General features: G+C 45.9%; 7 non-coding genes across 7 annotated transcripts; all 7 read left to right on the top strand.

The window, feature by feature from the left end:
• The first annotated feature begins 1,161 nt into the window (after positions 1–1,161).
• On the top strand, positions 1,162–1,352 carry LOC130350882 (U2 spliceosomal RNA). The gene has a single exon (XR_008887685.1). It is a non-coding gene; the product is annotated as a U2 spliceosomal RNA (small nuclear RNA).
• Positions 1,353–3,439: 2,087 nt separating this feature from the next.
• On the top strand, positions 3,440–3,630 carry LOC130350883 (U2 spliceosomal RNA). Its single transcript, XR_008887686.1, has one exon. It is a non-coding gene; the product is annotated as a U2 spliceosomal RNA (small nuclear RNA).
• A 2,088-nt stretch (positions 3,631–5,718) lies between these two features.
• On the top strand, positions 5,719–5,909 carry LOC130350884 (U2 spliceosomal RNA). Its single transcript, XR_008887687.1, has one exon. It is a non-coding gene; the product is annotated as a U2 spliceosomal RNA (small nuclear RNA).
• A 2,078-nt stretch (positions 5,910–7,987) lies between these two features.
• On the top strand, positions 7,988–8,178 carry LOC130350885 (U2 spliceosomal RNA). The gene has a single exon (XR_008887688.1). It is a non-coding gene; the product is annotated as a U2 spliceosomal RNA (small nuclear RNA).
• Positions 8,179–10,257: 2,079 nt separating this feature from the next.
• LOC130350888 (U2 spliceosomal RNA) lies at positions 10,258–10,448 on the top strand. The gene has a single exon (XR_008887690.1). It is a non-coding gene; the product is annotated as a U2 spliceosomal RNA (small nuclear RNA).
• A 2,091-nt stretch (positions 10,449–12,539) lies between these two features.
• LOC130350889 (U2 spliceosomal RNA) lies at positions 12,540–12,730 on the top strand. The gene has a single exon (XR_008887691.1). It is a non-coding gene; the product is annotated as a U2 spliceosomal RNA (small nuclear RNA).
• Positions 12,731–14,817: 2,087 nt separating this feature from the next.
• Positions 14,818–15,008, top strand: LOC130350890 (U2 spliceosomal RNA). Its single transcript, XR_008887692.1, has one exon. It is a non-coding gene; the product is annotated as a U2 spliceosomal RNA (small nuclear RNA).
• Positions 15,009–16,589: the final 1,581 nt, after the last annotated feature.

A 16,589-nucleotide genomic window follows, 5' to 3' on the forward strand; every position in this document is an offset into this window, starting at 1 on the left:
AGGAAAAATCAGTATAAATCCTTAGAAAATTATCCCCCAGTGTCTCCATCTGCTGGCGGTATTGAATAAGCATTGCTGCACTGATGGGGTATGCATTAGACGAAAAAAAAGAAGAAAAAGAAGAATAATACGCCCAGAAAAGAGGCGAAAAGGAGAAAAACGTAAAAAAACGTGAAAAAAAAGTAAGAGGAAGAGAAGGGAAAAAAAGGTGGAAATGGGTTTAAAAGTGATTTCGGCAGAGAAATATATATATATATATATATATATATATATATATATATATATATACGCGCACACACACACATATATATAAACGTATTCTCCGTTGAGATATTGCAGCCGCTGCTGTGTCCAGGCCCAGGAGCCTTAGCACTGTGCTGTGATGTCACTCAATACCACTGACATCACTAGGTGTAAACAACATCTCTCCTTTGCTGTGTATGTGACTATGGAGCTGTTTGGTGATGTCGTCTATTATGGCCTTCATAGAAGCAACAGGAGATTGTTGCATCCATCTAGAACCCTCAGAACTACAGTGCTATGATGTCACTCACTTCCACAGGCCTTGCAGAGTGTAAACAACAACAACCCAGCTTTGTTGTGTATGTAACCATAGGGATTTGTGATGTCACCTAGAACCTTCACAGCAGCGACAGCTTTATGAGGAGCATCAGCACTGCTCTGCCTGAGCAGAACCATCACCGCCATAGGTTGTCAAATAACCCGGGTTTAACCCACACAGGTAAGTCCAATGGGGTGCAGGCATGTCCTCTATGCTTACAGCTTCCCGTGGGTGTTGGTTTGATACCGTTTGGGGACAGCCAAGGAGGCATCTGCAGGCAACAAAGGTAGGTGTGTGCTTGTGTGTGTGTTTCCTATGCAGATCCTAAGCCCAGTGTCACATGCAAGTAGGAGGAGTAAGAAGGGTTCCTGGCAAATCCGGGTTATGGATTGCATTTAAAAAGGCCCCGTGGGAGTGCAATGGGCCCCTGTCTTGCTGCTTAGCAATAATGGTATGGGTTTAGGTTCTGCTGTGTGTACTGGTGGTTGACTGCCCCCCAGCCCAGAGTGTGCATGGAAAATTGTCTGGCAGCCTCCCTGACAGCAAGCAGTGATAGTGCCCATGAAGGGGACCTTGTTGGGCCCGCCCCTTTCACGGTTATCGCTTCTCGGCCTTTTGGCTAAGATCAAGTGTAGTATCTGTTCTTATCAGTTTAATATCTGATACGTCCCCTATCTGGGGACCATATATTAAATGGATTTTTGAGAACGGGGGCCGATTTCGAAGCTTGCTTCCGTCGCCCTATGCATTGACCCGATATGGCAGTATCTTCGGGTACAGTGCACCACCCCCTTACAGGGTTAAAAAGAAAGATTCCTACTTTCATTGCTACCTGCTTGCTGGCTAGCCAGCTAGCCAGCCCTGTGGGCCTTGCTGCTGCTGCTGCTGCTGCAGCCAAAAAACAAAAGGTGGTGCTGCTGCTGCTTCTGCTTCTGCTTGTGTCTGGCCGCTGTTGGAGCGTCCAGGCACAGGACTTCTGCTGCTGCTGACTAAATGGCCTCCTTAATTGGATCATTTGAGTAGCCAGCACACCTGTGCAGGTAGGGCATGACATGATAGGCAGCTGCCTTGATAGCGGGTGGGTGCTGAATGTTCCTAATTGACAAAATAAGATTAATGCTTATGAAGAAATATAAAATCTCATCCCTTCCCCAATATCGCGCCACACCCCTACCCCTTAATTCCCTGGTTGAACTTGATGGACATATGTCTTTTTTCGACCGTACTAACTATGTAACTATGTAACATAACATGGGGGGGGGGGGGTCTCCTGGCTGTTCACACAGGTGTGTCATTGCTGTACATTGACCATGCATTGCTTCTGTGGTATTGCAAAGGCAAAGACAAATGCTTCCAGCCATCCATTGCACTAATGGATTGGTCATCAGCTGGCTGTCTATGTCCCGCATCAATATAGACCAAAGTACAGAGGGTTAGGCTATGCTATTGTGCACCTACCTGATGCATCAGAAGGTGCGAGGCCCTTGCTAAATTCTGTGCACAGACTTTGAGATCTATGCTTTAGACTGTATCTAAACCTGCTCCAACATGGACTGACATTCTGGCCTACTTTCAGCCGATGCGACTTGTCTGTCGCTGAACAGTCGCTTTTTATGTATTCAGCACCTATGTATAATGTTGTAAAAATGCTCTAGAAGCTAAAGTCGCAGAAATGTCACACATATTTGGCCTGCAACTTTCTGTGCGACAAATTCAGACAGGAAAAATCAGTATAAATCCTTAGAAAATTATCCCCCAGTGTCTCCATCTGCTGGCGGTATTGAATAAGCATTGCTGCACTGATGGGGTATGCATTAGACGAAAAAAAAGAAGAAAAAGAAGAATAATACGCCCAGAAAAGAGGCGAAAAGGAGAAAAACGTAAAAAAACGTGAAAAAAAAGTAAGAGGAAGAGAAGGGAAAAAAAGGTGGAAATGGGTTTAAAAGTGATTTCGGCGGAGAAATATATATATATATATATATATATATATATATATATATATATATACGCGCACACACACACATATATATAAACGTATTCTCCGTTGAGATATTGCAGCCGCTGCTGTGTCCAGGCCCAGGAGCCTTAGCACTGTGCTGTGATGTCACTCAATACCACTGACATCACTAGGTGTAAACAACATCTCTCCTTTGCTGTGTATGTGACTATGGAGCTGTTTGGTGATGTCGTCTATTATGGCCTTCATAGAAGCAACAGGAGATTGTTGCATCCATCTAGAACCCTCAGAACTACAGTGCTATGATGTCACTCACTTCCACAGGCCTTGCAGAGTGTAAACAACAACCCAGCTTTGTTGTGTATGTAACCATAGGGATTTGTGATGTCACCTAGAACCTTCACAGCAGCGACAGCTTTATGAGGAGCATCAGCACTGCTCTGCCTGAGCAGAACCATCACCGCCATAGGTTGTCAAATAACCCGGGTTTAACCCACACAGGTAAGTCCAATGGGGTGCAGGCATGTCCTCTATGCTTACAGCTTCCCGTGGGTGTTGGTTTGATACCGTTTGGGGACAGCCAAGGAGGCATCTGCAGGCAACAAAGGTAGGTGTGTGCTTGTGTGTGTGTTTCCTATGCAGATCCTAAGCCCAGTGTCACATGCAAGTAGGAGGAGTAAGAAGGGTTCCTGGCAAATCCGGGTTATGGATTGCATTTAAAAAGGCCCCGTGGGAGTGCAATGGGCCCCTGTCTTGCTGCTTAGCAATAATGGTATGGGTTTAGGTTCTGCTGTGTGTACTGGTGGTTGACTGCCCCCCAGCCCAGAGTGTGCATGGAAAATTGTCTGGCAGCCTCCCTGACAGCAAGCAGTGATAGTGCCCATGAAGGGGACCTTGTTGGGCCCGCCCCTTTCACGGTTATCGCTTCTCGGCCTTTTGGCTAAGATCAAGTGTAGTATCTGTTCTTATCAGTTTAATATCTGATACGTCCCCTATCTGGGGACCATATATTAAATGGATTTTTGAGAACGGGGGCCGATTTCGAAGCTTGCTTCCGTCGCCCTATGCATTGACCCGATATGGCAGTATCTTCGGGTACAGTGCACCACCCCCTTACAGGGTTAAAAAGAAAGATTCCTACTTTCATTGCTACCTGCTTGCTGGCTAGCCAGCTAGCCAGCCCTGTGGGCCTTGCTGCTGCTGCTGCTGCAGCCAAAAAACAAAAGGTGGTGCTGCTGCTGCTTCTGCTTCTGCTTGTGTCTGGCCGCTGTTGGAGCGTCCAGGCACAGGACTTCTGCTGCTGCTGACTAAATGGCCTCCTTAATTGGATCATTTGAGTAGCCAGCACACCTGTGCAGGTAGGGCATGACATGATAGGCAGCTGCCTTGATAGCGGGTGGGTGCTGAATGTTCCTAATTGACAAAATAAGATTAATGCTTATGAAGAAATATAAAATCTCATCCCTTCCCCAATATCGCGCCACACCCCTACCCCTTAATTCCCTGGTTGAACTTGATGGACATATGTCTTTTTTCGACCGTACTAACTATGTAACTATGTAACATAACATGGGGGGGGGGGGTCTCCTGGCTGTTCACACAGGTGTGTCATTGCTGTACATTGACCATGCATTGCTTCTGTGGTATTGCAAAGGCAAAGACAAATGCTTCCAGCCATCCATTGCACTAATGGATTGGTCATCAGCTGGCTGTCTATGTCCCGCATCAATATAGACCAAAGTACAGAGGGTTAGGCTATGCTATTGTGCACCTACCTGATGCATCAGAAGGTGCGAGGCCCTTGCTAAATTCTGTGCACAGACTTTGAGATCTATGCTTTAGACTGTATCTAAACCTGCTCCAACATGGACTGACATTCTGGCCTACTTTCAGCCGATGCGACTTGTCTGTCGCTGAACAGTCGCTTTTTATGTATTCAGCACCTATGTATAATGTTGTAAAAATGCTCTAGAAGCTAAAGTCGCAGAAATGTCACACATATTTGGCCTGCAACTTTCTGTGCGACAAATTCAGACAGGAAAAATCAGTATAAATCCTTAGAAAATTATCCCCCAGTGTCTCCATCTGCTGGCGGTATTGAATAAGCATTGCTGCACTGATGGGGTATGCATTAGACGAAAAAAAAGAAGAAAAAGAAGAATAATACGCCCAGAAAAGAGGCGAAAAGGAGAAAAACGTAAAAAAACGTGAAAAAAAAGTAAGAGGAAGAGAAGGGAAAAAAAGGTGGAAATGGGTTTAAAAGTGATTTCGGCAGAGAAATATATATATATATATATATATATATATATATATATATATATATATACGCGCACACACACACATATATATAAACGTATTCTCCGTTGAGATATTGCAGCCGCTGCTGTGTCCAGGCCCAGGAGCCTTAGCACTGTGCTGTGATGTCACTCAATACCACTGACATCACTAGGTGTAAACAACATCTCTCCTTTGCTGTGTATGTGACTATGGAGCTGTTTGGTGATGTCGTCTATTATGGCCTTCATAGAAGCAACAGGAGATTGTTGCATCCATCTAGAACCCTCAGAACTACAGTGCTATGATGTCACTCACTTCCACAGGCCTTGCAGAGTGTAAACAACAACAACCCAGCTTTGTTGTGTATGTAACCATAGGGATTTGTGATGTCACCTAGAACCTTCACAGCAGCGACAGCTTTATGAGGAGCATCAGCACTGCTCTGCCTGAGCAGAACCATCACCGCCATAGGTTGTCAAATAACCCGGGTTTAACCCACACAGGTAAGTCCAATGGGGTGCAGGCATGTCCTCTATGCTTACAGCTTCCCGTGGGTGTTGGTTTGATACCGTTTGGGGACAGCCAAGGAGGCATCTGCAGGCAACAAAGGTAGGTGTGTGCTTGTGTGTGTGTTTCCTATGCAGATCCTAAGCCCAGTGTCACATGCAAGTAGGAGGAGTAAGAAGGGTTCCTGGCAAATCCGGGTTATGGATTGCATTTAAAAAGGCCCCGTGGGAGTGCAATGGGCCCCTGTCTTGCTGCTTAGCAATAATGGTATGGGTTTAGGTTCTGCTGTGTGTACTGGTGGTTGACTGCCCCCCAGCCCAGAGTGTGCATGGAAAATTGTCTGGCAGCCTCCCTGACAGCAAGCAGTGATAGTGCCCATGAAGGGGACCTTGTTGGGCCCGCCCCTTTCACGGTTATCGCTTCTCGGCCTTTTGGCTAAGATCAAGTGTAGTATCTGTTCTTATCAGTTTAATATCTGATACGTCCCCTATCTGGGGACCATATATTAAATGGATTTTTGAGAACGGGGGCCGATTTCGAAGCTTGCTTCCGTCGCCCTATGCATTGACCCGATATGGCAGTATCTTCGGGTACAGTGCACCACCCCCTTACAGGGTTAAAAAGAAAGATTCCTACTTTCATTGCTACCTGCTTGCTGGCTAGCCAGCTAGCCAGCCCTGTGGGCCTTGCTGCTGCTGCTGCTGCTGCAGCCAAAAAACAAAAGGTGGTGCTGCTGCTGCTTCTGCTTCTGCTTGTGTCTGGCCGCTGTTGGAGCGTCCAGGCACAGGACTTCTGCTGCTGCTGACTAAATGGCCTCCTTAATTGGATCATTTGAGTAGCCAGCACACCTGTGCAGGTAGGGCATGACATGATAGGCAGCTGCCTTGATAGCGGGTGGGTGCTGAATGTTCCTAATTGACAAAATAAGATTAATGCTTATGAAGAAATATAAAATCTCATCCCTTCCCCAATATCGCGCCACACCCCTACCCCTTAATTCCCTGGTTGAACTTGATGGACATATGTCTTTTTTCGACCGTACTAACTATGTAACTATGTAACATAACATGGGGGGGGGGGGGTCTCCTGGCTGTTCACACAGGTGTGTCATTGCTGTACATTGACCATGCATTGCTTCTGTGGTATTGCAAAGGCAAAGACAAATGCTTCCAGCCATCCATTGCACTAATGGATTGGTCATCAGCTGGCTGTCTATGTCCCGCATCAATATAGACCAAAGTACAGAGGGTTAGGCTATGCTATTGTGCACCTACCTGATGCATCAGAAGGTGCGAGGCCCTTGCTAAATTCTGTGCACAGACTTTGAGATCTATGCTTTAGACTGTATCTAAACCTGCTCCAACATGGACTGACATTCTGGCCTACTTTCAGCCGATGCGACTTGTCTGTCGCTGAACAGTCGCTTTTTATGTATTCAGCACCTATGTATAATGTTGTAAAAATGCTCTAGAAGCTAAAGTCGCAGAAATGTCACACATATTTGGCCTGCAACTTTCTGTGCGACAAATTCAGACAGGAAAAATCAGTATAAATCCTTAGAAAATTATCCCCCAGTGTCTCCATCTGCTGGCGGTATTGAATAAGCATTGCTGCACTGATGGGGTATGCATTAGACGAAAAAAAAGAAGAAAAAGAAGAATAATACACCCAGAAAAGAGGCGAAAAGGAGAAAAACGTAAAAAAACGTGAAAAAAAAGTAAGAGGAAGAGAAGGGAAAAAAAGGTGGAAATGGGTTTAAAAGTGATTTCGGCGGAGAAATATATATATATATATATATATATATATATATATATACGCGCACACACACACATATATATAAACGTATTCTCCGTTGAGATATTGCAGCCGCTGCTGTGTCCAGGCCCAGGAGCCTTAGCACTGTGCTGTGATGTCACTCAATACCACTGACATCACTAGGTGTAAACAACATCTCTCCTTTGCTGTGTATGTGACTATGGAGCTGTTTGGTGATGTCGTCTATTATGGCCTTCATAGAAGCAACAGGAGATTGTTGCATCCATCTAGAACCCTCAGAACTACAGTGCTATGATGTCACTCACTTCCACAGGCCTTGCAGAGTGTAAACAACAACAACCCAGCTTTGTTGTGTATGTAACCATAGGGATTTGTGATGTCACCTAGAACCTTCACAGCAGCGACAGCTTTATGAGGAGCATCAGCACTGCTCTGCCTGAGCAGAACCATCACCGCCATAGGTTGTCAAATAACCCGGGTTTAACCCACACAGGTAAGTCCAATGGGGTGCAGGCATGTCCTCTATGCTTACAGCTTCCCATGGGTGTTGGTTTGATACCGTTTGGGGACAGCCAAGGAGGCATCTGCAGGCAACAAAGGTAGGTGTGTGCTTGTGTGTGTGTTTCCTATGCAGATCCTAAGCCCAGTGTCACATGCAAGTAGGAGGAGTAAGAAGGGTTCCTGGCAAATCCGGGTTATGGATTGCATTTAAAAAGGCCCCGTGGGAGTGCAATGGGCCCCTGTCTTGCTGCTTAGCAATAATGGTATGGAGGTTCTGCTGTGTGTACTGGTGGTTGACTGCCCCCCAGCCCAGAGTGTGCATGGAAAATTGTCTGGCAGCCTCCCTGACAGCAAGCAGTGATAGTGCCCATGAAGGGGACCTTGTTGGGCCCGCCCCTTTCACGGTTATCGCTTCTCGGCCTTTTGGCTAAGATCAAGTGTAGTATCTGTTCTTATCAGTTTAATATCTGATACGTCCCCTATCTGGGGACCATATATTAAATGGATTTTTGAGAACGGGGGCCGATTTCGAAGCTTGCTTCCGTCGCCCTATGCATTGACCCGATATGGCAGTATCTTCGGGTACAGTGCACCACCCCCTTACAGGGTTAAAAAGAAAGATTCCTACTTTCATTGCTACCTGCTTGCTGGCTAGCCAGCTAGCCAGCCCTGTGGGCCTTGCTGCTGCTGCTGCTGCTGCAGCCAAAAAACAAAAGGTGGTGCTGCTGCTGCTTCTGCTTCTGCTTGTGTCTGGCCGCTGTTGGAGCGTCCAGGCACAGGACTTCTGCTGCTGCTGACTAAATGGCCTCCTTAATTGGATCATTTGAGTAGCCAGCACACCTGTGCAGGTAGGGCATGACATGATAGGCAGCTGCCTTGATAGCGGGTGGGTGCTGAATGTTCCTAATTGACAAAATAAGATTAATGCTTATGAAGAAATATAAAATCTCATCCCTTCCCCAATATCGCGCCACACCCCTACCCCTTAATTCCCTGGTTGAACTTGATGGACATATGTCTTTTTTCGACCGTACTAACTATGTAACTATGTAACATAACATGGGGGGGGGGGGTCTCCTGGCTGTTCACACAGGTGTGTCATTGCTGTACATTGACCATGCATTGCTTCTGTGGTATTGCAAAGGCAAAGACAAATGCTTCCAGCCATCCATTGCACTAATGGATTGGTCATCAGCTGGCTGTCTATGTCCCGCATCAATATAGACCAAAGTACAGAGGGTTAGGCTATGCTATTGTGCACCTACCTGATGCATCAGAAGGTGCGAGGCCCTTGCTAAATTCTGTGCACAGACTTTGAGATCTATGCTTTAGACTGTATCTAAACCTGCTCCAACATGGACTGACATTCTGGCCTACTTTCAGCCGATGCGACTTGTCTGTCGCTGAACAGTCGCTTTTTATGTATTCAGCACCTATGTATAATGTTGTAAAAATGCTCTAGAAGCTAAAGTCGCAGAAATGTCACACATATTTGGCCTGCAACTTTCTGTGCGACAAATTCAGACAGGAAAAATCAGTATAAATCCTTAGAAAATTATCCCCCAGTGTCTCCATCTGCTGGCGGTATTGAATAAGCATTGCTGCACTGATGGGGTATGCATTAGACGAAAAAAAAGAAGAAAAAGAAGAATAATACGCCCAGAAAAGAGGCGAAAAGGAGAAAAACGTAAAAAAACGTGAAAAAAAAGTAAGAGGAAGAGAAGGGAAAAAAAGGTGGAAATGGGTTTAAAAGTGATTTCGGCGGAGAAATATATATATATATATATATATATATATATATATACGCGCACACACACACATATATATAAACGTATTCTCCGTTGAGATATTGCAGCCGCTGCTGTGTCCAGGCCCAGGAGCCTTAGCACTGTGCTGTGATGTCACTCAATACCACTGACATCACTAGGTGTAAACAACATCTCTCCTTTGCTGTGTATGTGACTATGGAGCTGTTTGGTGATGTCGTCTATTATGGCCTTCATAGAAGCAACAGGAGATTGTTGCATCCATCTAGAACCCTCAGAACTACAGTGCTATGATGTCACTCACTTCCACAGGCCTTGCAGAGTGTAAACAACAACAACCCAGCTTTGTTGTGTATGTAACCATAGGGATTTGTGATGTCACCTAGAACCTTCACAGCAGCGACAGCTTTATGAGGAGCATCAGCACTGCTCTGCCTGAGCAGAACCATCACCGCCATAGGTTGTCAAATAACCCGGGTTTAACCCACACAGGTAAGTCCAATGGGGTGCAGGCATGTCCTCTATGCTTACAGCTTCCCGTGGGTGTTGGTTTGATACCGTTTGGGGACAGCCAAGGAGGCATCTGCAGGCAACAAAGGTAGGTGTGTGCTTGTGTGTGTGTTTCCTATGCAGATCCTAAGCCCAGTGTCACATGCAAGTAGGAGGAGTAAGAAGGGTTCCTGGCAAATCCGGGTTATGGATTGCATTTAAAAAGGCCCCGTGGGAGTGCAATGGGCCCCTGTCTTGCTGCTTAGCAATAATGGTATGGGTTTAGGTTCTGCTGTGTGTACTGGTGGTTGACTGCCCCCCAGCCCAGAGTGTGCATGGAAAATTGTCTGGCAGCCTCCCTGACAGCAAGCAGTGATAGTGCCCATGAAGGGGACCTTGTTGGGCCCGCCCCTTTCACGGTTATCGCTTCTCGGCCTTTTGGCTAAGATCAAGTGTAGTATCTGTTCTTATCAGTTTAATATCTGATACGTCCCCTATCTGGGGACCATATATTAAATGGATTTTTGAGAACGGGGGCCGATTTCGAAGCTTGCTTCCGTCGCCCTATGCATTGACCCGATATGGCAGTATCTTCGGGTACAGTGCACCACCCCCTTACAGGGTTAAAAAGAAAGATTCCTACTTTCATTGCTACCTGCTTGCTGGCTAGCCAGCTAGCCAGCCCTGTGGGCCTTGCTGCTGCTGCTGCTGCTGCAGCCAAAAAACAAAAGGTGGTGCTGCTGCTGCTTCTGCTTCTGCTTGTGTCTGGCCGCTGTTGGAGCGTCCAGGCACAGGACTTCTGCTGCTGCTGACTAAATGGCCTCCTTAATTGGATCATTTGAGTAGCCAGCACACCTGTGCAGGTAGGGCATGACATGATAGGCAGCTGCCTTGATAGCGGGTGGGTGCTGAATGTTCCTAATTGACAAAATAAGATTAATGCTTATGAAGAAATATAAAATCTCATCCCTTCCCCAATATCGCGCCACACCCCTACCCCTTAATTCCCTGGTTGAACTTGATGGACATATGTCTTTTTTCGACCGTACTAACTATGTAACTATGTAACATAACATGGGGGGGGGGGGGTCTCCTGGCTGTTCACACAGGTGTGTCATTGCTGTACATTGACCATGCATTGCTTCTGTGGTATTGCAAAGGCAAAGACAAATGCTTCCAGCCATCCATTGCACTAATGGATTGGTCATCAGCTGGCTGTCTATGTCCCGCATCAATATAGACCAAAGTACAGAGGGTTAGGCTATGCTATTGTGCACCTACCTGATGCATCAGAAGGTGCGAGGCCCTTGCTAAATTCTGTGCACAGACTTTGAGATCTATGCTTTAGACTGTATCTAAACCTGCTCCAACATGGACTGACATTCTGGCCTACTTTCAGCCGATGCGACTTGTCTGTCGCTGAACAGTCGCTTTTTATGTATTCAGCACCTATGTATAATGTTGTAAAAATGCTCTAGAAGCTAAAGTCGCAGAAATGTCACACATATTTGGCCTGCAACTTTCTGTGCGACAAATTCAGACAGGAAAAATCAGTATAAATCCTTAGAAAATTATCCCCCAGTGTCTCCATCTGCTGGCGGTATTGAATAAGCATTGCTGCACTGATGGGGTATGCATTAGACGAAAAAAAAGAAGAAAAAGAAGAATAATACGCCCAGAAAAGAGGCGAAAAGGAGAAAAACGTAAAAAAACGTGAAAAAAAAGTAAGAGGAAGAGAAGGGAAAAAAAGGTGGAAATGGGTTTAAAAGTGATTTCGGCGGAGAATATATATATATATATATATATATATATATATATATATATATATATACGCGCACACACACACATATATATAAACGTATTCTCCGTTGAGATATTGCAGCCGCTGCTGTGTCCAGGCCCAGGAGCCTTAGCACTGTGCTGTGATGTCACTCAATACCACTGACATCACTAGGTGTAAACAACATCTCTCCTTTGCTGTGTATGTGACTATGGAGCTGTTTGGTGATGTCGTCTATTATGGCCTTCATAGAAGCAACAGGAGATTGTTGCATCCATCTAGAACCCTCAGAACTACAGTGCTATGATGTCACTCACTTCCACAGGCCTTGCAGAGTGTAAACAACAACAACCCAGCTTTGTTGTGTATGTAACCATAGGGATTTGTGATGTCACCTAGAACCTTCACAGCAGCGACAGCTTTATGAGGAGCATCAGCACTGCTCTGCCTGAGCAGAACCATCACCGCCATAGGTTGTCAAATAACCCGGGTTTAACCCACACAGGTAAGTCCAATGGGGTGCAGGCATGTCCTCTATGCTTACAGCTTCCCGTGGGTGTTGGTTTGATACCGTTTGGGGACAGCCAAGGAGGCATCTGCAGGCAACAAAGGTAGGTGTGTGCTTGTGTGTGTGTTTCCTATGCAGATCCTAAGCCCAGTGTCACATGCAAGTAGGAGGAGTAAGAAGGGTTCCTGGCAAATCCGGGTTATGGATTGCATTTAAAAAGGCCCCGTGGGAGTGCAATGGGCCCCTGTCTTGCTGCTTAGCAATAATGGTATGGGTTTAGGTTCTGCTGTGTGTACTGGTGGTTGACTGCCCCCCAGCCCAGAGTGTGCATGGAAAATTGTCTGGCAGCCTCCCTGACAGCAAGCAGTGATAGTGCCCATGAAGGGGACCTTGTTGGGCCCGCCCCTTTCACGGTTATCGCTTCTCGGCCTTTTGGCTAAGATCAAGTGTAGTATCTGTTCTTATCAGTTTAATATCTGATACGTCCCCTATCTGGGGACCATATATTAAATGGATTTTTGAGAACGGGGGCCGATTTCGAAGCTTGCTTCCGTCGCCCTATGCATTGACCCGATATGGCAGTATCTTCGGGTACAGTGCACCACCCCCTTACAGGGTTAAAAAGAAAGATTCCTACTTTCATTGCTACCTGCTTGCTGGCTAGCCAGCTAGCCAGCCCTGTGGGCCTTGCTGCTGCTGCTGCTGCAGCCAAAAAACAAAAGGTGGTGCTGCTGCTGCTTCTGCTTCTGCTTGTGTCTGGCCGCTGTTGGAGCGTCCAGGCACAGGACTTCTGCTGCTGCTGACTAAATGGCCTCCTTAATTGGATCATTTGAGTAGCCAGCACACCTGTGCAGGTAGGGCATGACATGATAGGCAGCTGCCTTGATAGCGGGTGGGTGCTGAATGTTCCTAATTGACAAAATAAGATTAATGCTTATGAAGAAATATAAAATCTCATCCCTTCCCCAATATCGCGCCACACCCCTACCCCTTAATTCCCTGGTTGAACTTGATGGACATATGTCTTTTTTCGACCGTACTAACTATGTAACTATGTAACATAACATGGGGGGGGGGGTCTCCTGGCTGTTCACACAGGTGTGTCATTGCTGTACATTGACCATGCATTGCTTCTGTGGTATTGCAAAGGCAAAGACAAATGCTTCCAGCCATCCATTGCACTAATGGATTGGTCATCAGCTGGCTGTCTATGTCCCGCATCAATATAGACCAAAGTACAGAGGGTTAGGCTATGCTATTGTGCACCTACCTGATGCATCAGAAGGTGCGAGGCCCTTGCTAAATTCTGTGCACAGACTTTGAGATCTATGCTTTAGACTGTATCTAAACCTGCTCCAACATGGACTGACATTCTGGCCTACTTTCAGCCGATGCGACTTGTCTGTCGCTGAACAGTCGCTTTTTATGTATTCAGCACCTATGTATAATGTTGTAAAAATGCTCTAGAAGCTAAAGTCGCAGAAATGTCACACATATTTGGCCTGCAACTTTCTGTGCGACAAATTCAGACAGGAAAAATCAGTATAAATCCTTAGAAAATTATCCCCCAGTGTCTCCATCTGCTGGCGGTATTGAATAAGCATTGCTGCACTGATGGGGTATGCATTAGACGAAAAAAAAGAAGAAAAAGAAGAATAATACGCCCAGAAAAGAGGCGAAAAGGAGAAAAACGTAAAAAAACGTGAAAAAAAAGTAAGAGGAAGAGAAGGGAAAAAAAGGTGGAAATGGGTTTAAAAGTGATTTCGGCGGAGAAATATATATATATATATATATATATATATATATATATATATATATATACGCGCACACACACACATATATATAAACGTATTCTCCGTTGAGATATTGCAGCCGCTGCTGTGTCCAGGCCCAGGAGCCTTAGCACTGTGCTGTGATGTCACTCAATACCACTGACATCACTAGGTGTAAACAACATCTCTCCTTTGCTGTGTATGTGACTATGGAGCTGTTTGGTGATGTCGTCTATTATGGCCTTCATAGAAGCAACAGGAGATTGTTGCATCCATCTAGAACCCTCAGAACTACAGTGCTATGATGTCACTCACTTCCACAGGCCTTGCAGAGTGTAAACAACAACAACCCAGCTTTGTTGTGTATGTAACCATAGGGATTTGTGATGTCACCTAGAACCTTCACAGCAGCGACAGCTTTATGAGGAGCATCAGCACTGCTCTGCCTGAGCAGAACCATCACCGCCATAGGTTGTCAAATAACCCGGGTTTAACCCACACAGGTAAGTCCAATGGGGTGCAGGCATGTCCTCTATGCTTACAGCTTCCCGTGGGTGTTGGTTTGATACCGTTTGGGGACAGCCAAGGAGGCATCTGCAGGCAACAAAGGTAGGTGTGTGCTTGTGTGTGTGTTTCCTATGCAGATCCTAAGCCCAGTGTCACATGCAAGTAGGAGGAGTAAGAAGGGTTCCTGGCAAATCCGGGTTATGGATTGCATTTAAAAAGGCCCCGTGGGAGTGCAATGGGCCCCTGTCTTGCTGCTTAGCAATAATGGTATGGGTTTAGGTTCTGCTGTGTGTACTGGTGGTTGACTGCCCCCCAGCCCAGAGTGTGCATGGAAAATTGTCTGGCAGCCTCCCTGACAGCAAGCAGTGATAGTGCCCATGAAGGGGACCTTGTTGGGCCCGCCCCTTTCACGGTTATCGCTTCTCGGCCTTTTGGCTAAGATCAAGTGTAGTATCTGTTCTTATCAGTTTAATATCTGATACGTCCCCTATCTGGGGACCATATATTAAATGGATTTTTGAGAACGGGGGCCGATTTCGAAGCTTGCTTCCGTCGCCCTATGCATTGACCCGATATGGCAGTATCTTCGGGTACAGTGCACCACCCCCTTACAGGGTTAAAAAGAAAGATTCCTACTTTCATTGCTACCTGCTTGCTGGCTAGCCAGCTAGCCAGCCCTGTGGGCCTTGCTGCTGCTGCTGCTGCAGCCAAAAAACAAAAGGTGGTGCTGCTGCTGCTTCTGCTTCTGCTTGTGTCTGGCCGCTGTTGGAGCGTCCAGGCACAGGACTTCTGCTGCTGCTGACTAAATGGCCTCCTTAATTGGATCATTTGAGTAGCCAGCACACCTGTGCAGGTAGGGCATGACATGATAGGCAGCTGCCTTGATAGCGGGTGGGTGCTGAATGTTCCTAATTGACAAAATAAGATTAATGCTTATGAAGAAATATAAAATCTCATCCCTTCCCCAATATCGCGCCACACCCCTACCCCTTAATTCCCTGGTTGAACTTGATGGACATATGTCTTTTTTCGACCGTACTAACTATGTAACTATGTAACATAACATGGGGGGGGGGGGGTCTCCTGGCTGTTCACACAGGTGTGTCATTGCTGTACATTGACCATGCATTGCTTCTGTGGTATTGCAAAGGCAAAGACAAATGCTTCCAGCCATCCATTGCACTAATGGATTGGTCATCAGCTGGCTGTCTATGTCCCGCATCAATATAGACCAAAGTACAGAGGGTTAGGCTATGCTATTGTGCACCTACCTGATGCATCAGAAGGTGCGAGGCCCTTGCTAAATTCTGTGCACAGACTTTGAGATCTATGCTTTAGACTGTATCTAAACCTGCTCCAACATGGACTGACATTCTGGCCTACTTTCAGCCGATGCGACTTGTCTGTCGCTGAACAGTCGCTTTTTATGTATTCAGCACCTATGTATAATGTTGTAAAAATGCTCTAGAAGCTAAAGTCGCAGAAATGTCACACATATTTGGCCTGCAACTTTCTGTGCGACAAATTCAGACAGGAAAAATCAGTATAAATCCTTAGAAAATTATCCCCCAGTGTCTCCATCTGCTGGCGGTATTGAATAAGCATTGCTGCACTGATGGGGTATGCATTAGACGAAAAAAAAGAAGAAAAAGAAGAATAATACGCCCAGAAAAGAGGCGAAAAGGAGAAAAACGTAAAAAAACGTGAAAAAAAAGTAAGAGGAAGAGAAGGGAAAAAAAGGTGGAAATGGGTTTAAAAGTGATTTCGGCGGAGAAATATATATATATATATATATATATATATATATATATATATATACGCGCACACACACACATATATATAAACGTATTCTCCGTTGAGATATTGCAGCCGCTGCTGTGTCCAGGCCCAGGAGCCTTAGCACTGTGCTGTGATGTCACTCAATACCACTGACATCACTAGGTGTAAACAACATCTCTCCTTTGCTGTGTATGTGACTATGGAGCTGTTTGGTGATGTCGTCTATTATGGCCTTCATAGAAGCAACAGGAGATTGTTGCATCCATCTAGAACCCTCAGAACTACAGTGCTATGATGTCACTCACTTCCACAGGCCTTGCAGAGTGTAAACAACAACAACCCAGCTTTGTTGTGTATGTAACCATAGGGATTTGTGATGTCACCTAGAACCTTCACAGCAGCGACAGC

This window comes from Hyla sarda, unplaced genomic scaffold (genome assembly GCF_029499605.1).
Source record: "Hyla sarda isolate aHylSar1 unplaced genomic scaffold, aHylSar1.hap1 scaffold_953, whole genome shotgun sequence".
NCBI classification, from domain to species: domain Eukaryota; kingdom Metazoa; phylum Chordata; class Amphibia; order Anura; family Hylidae; genus Hyla; species Hyla sarda.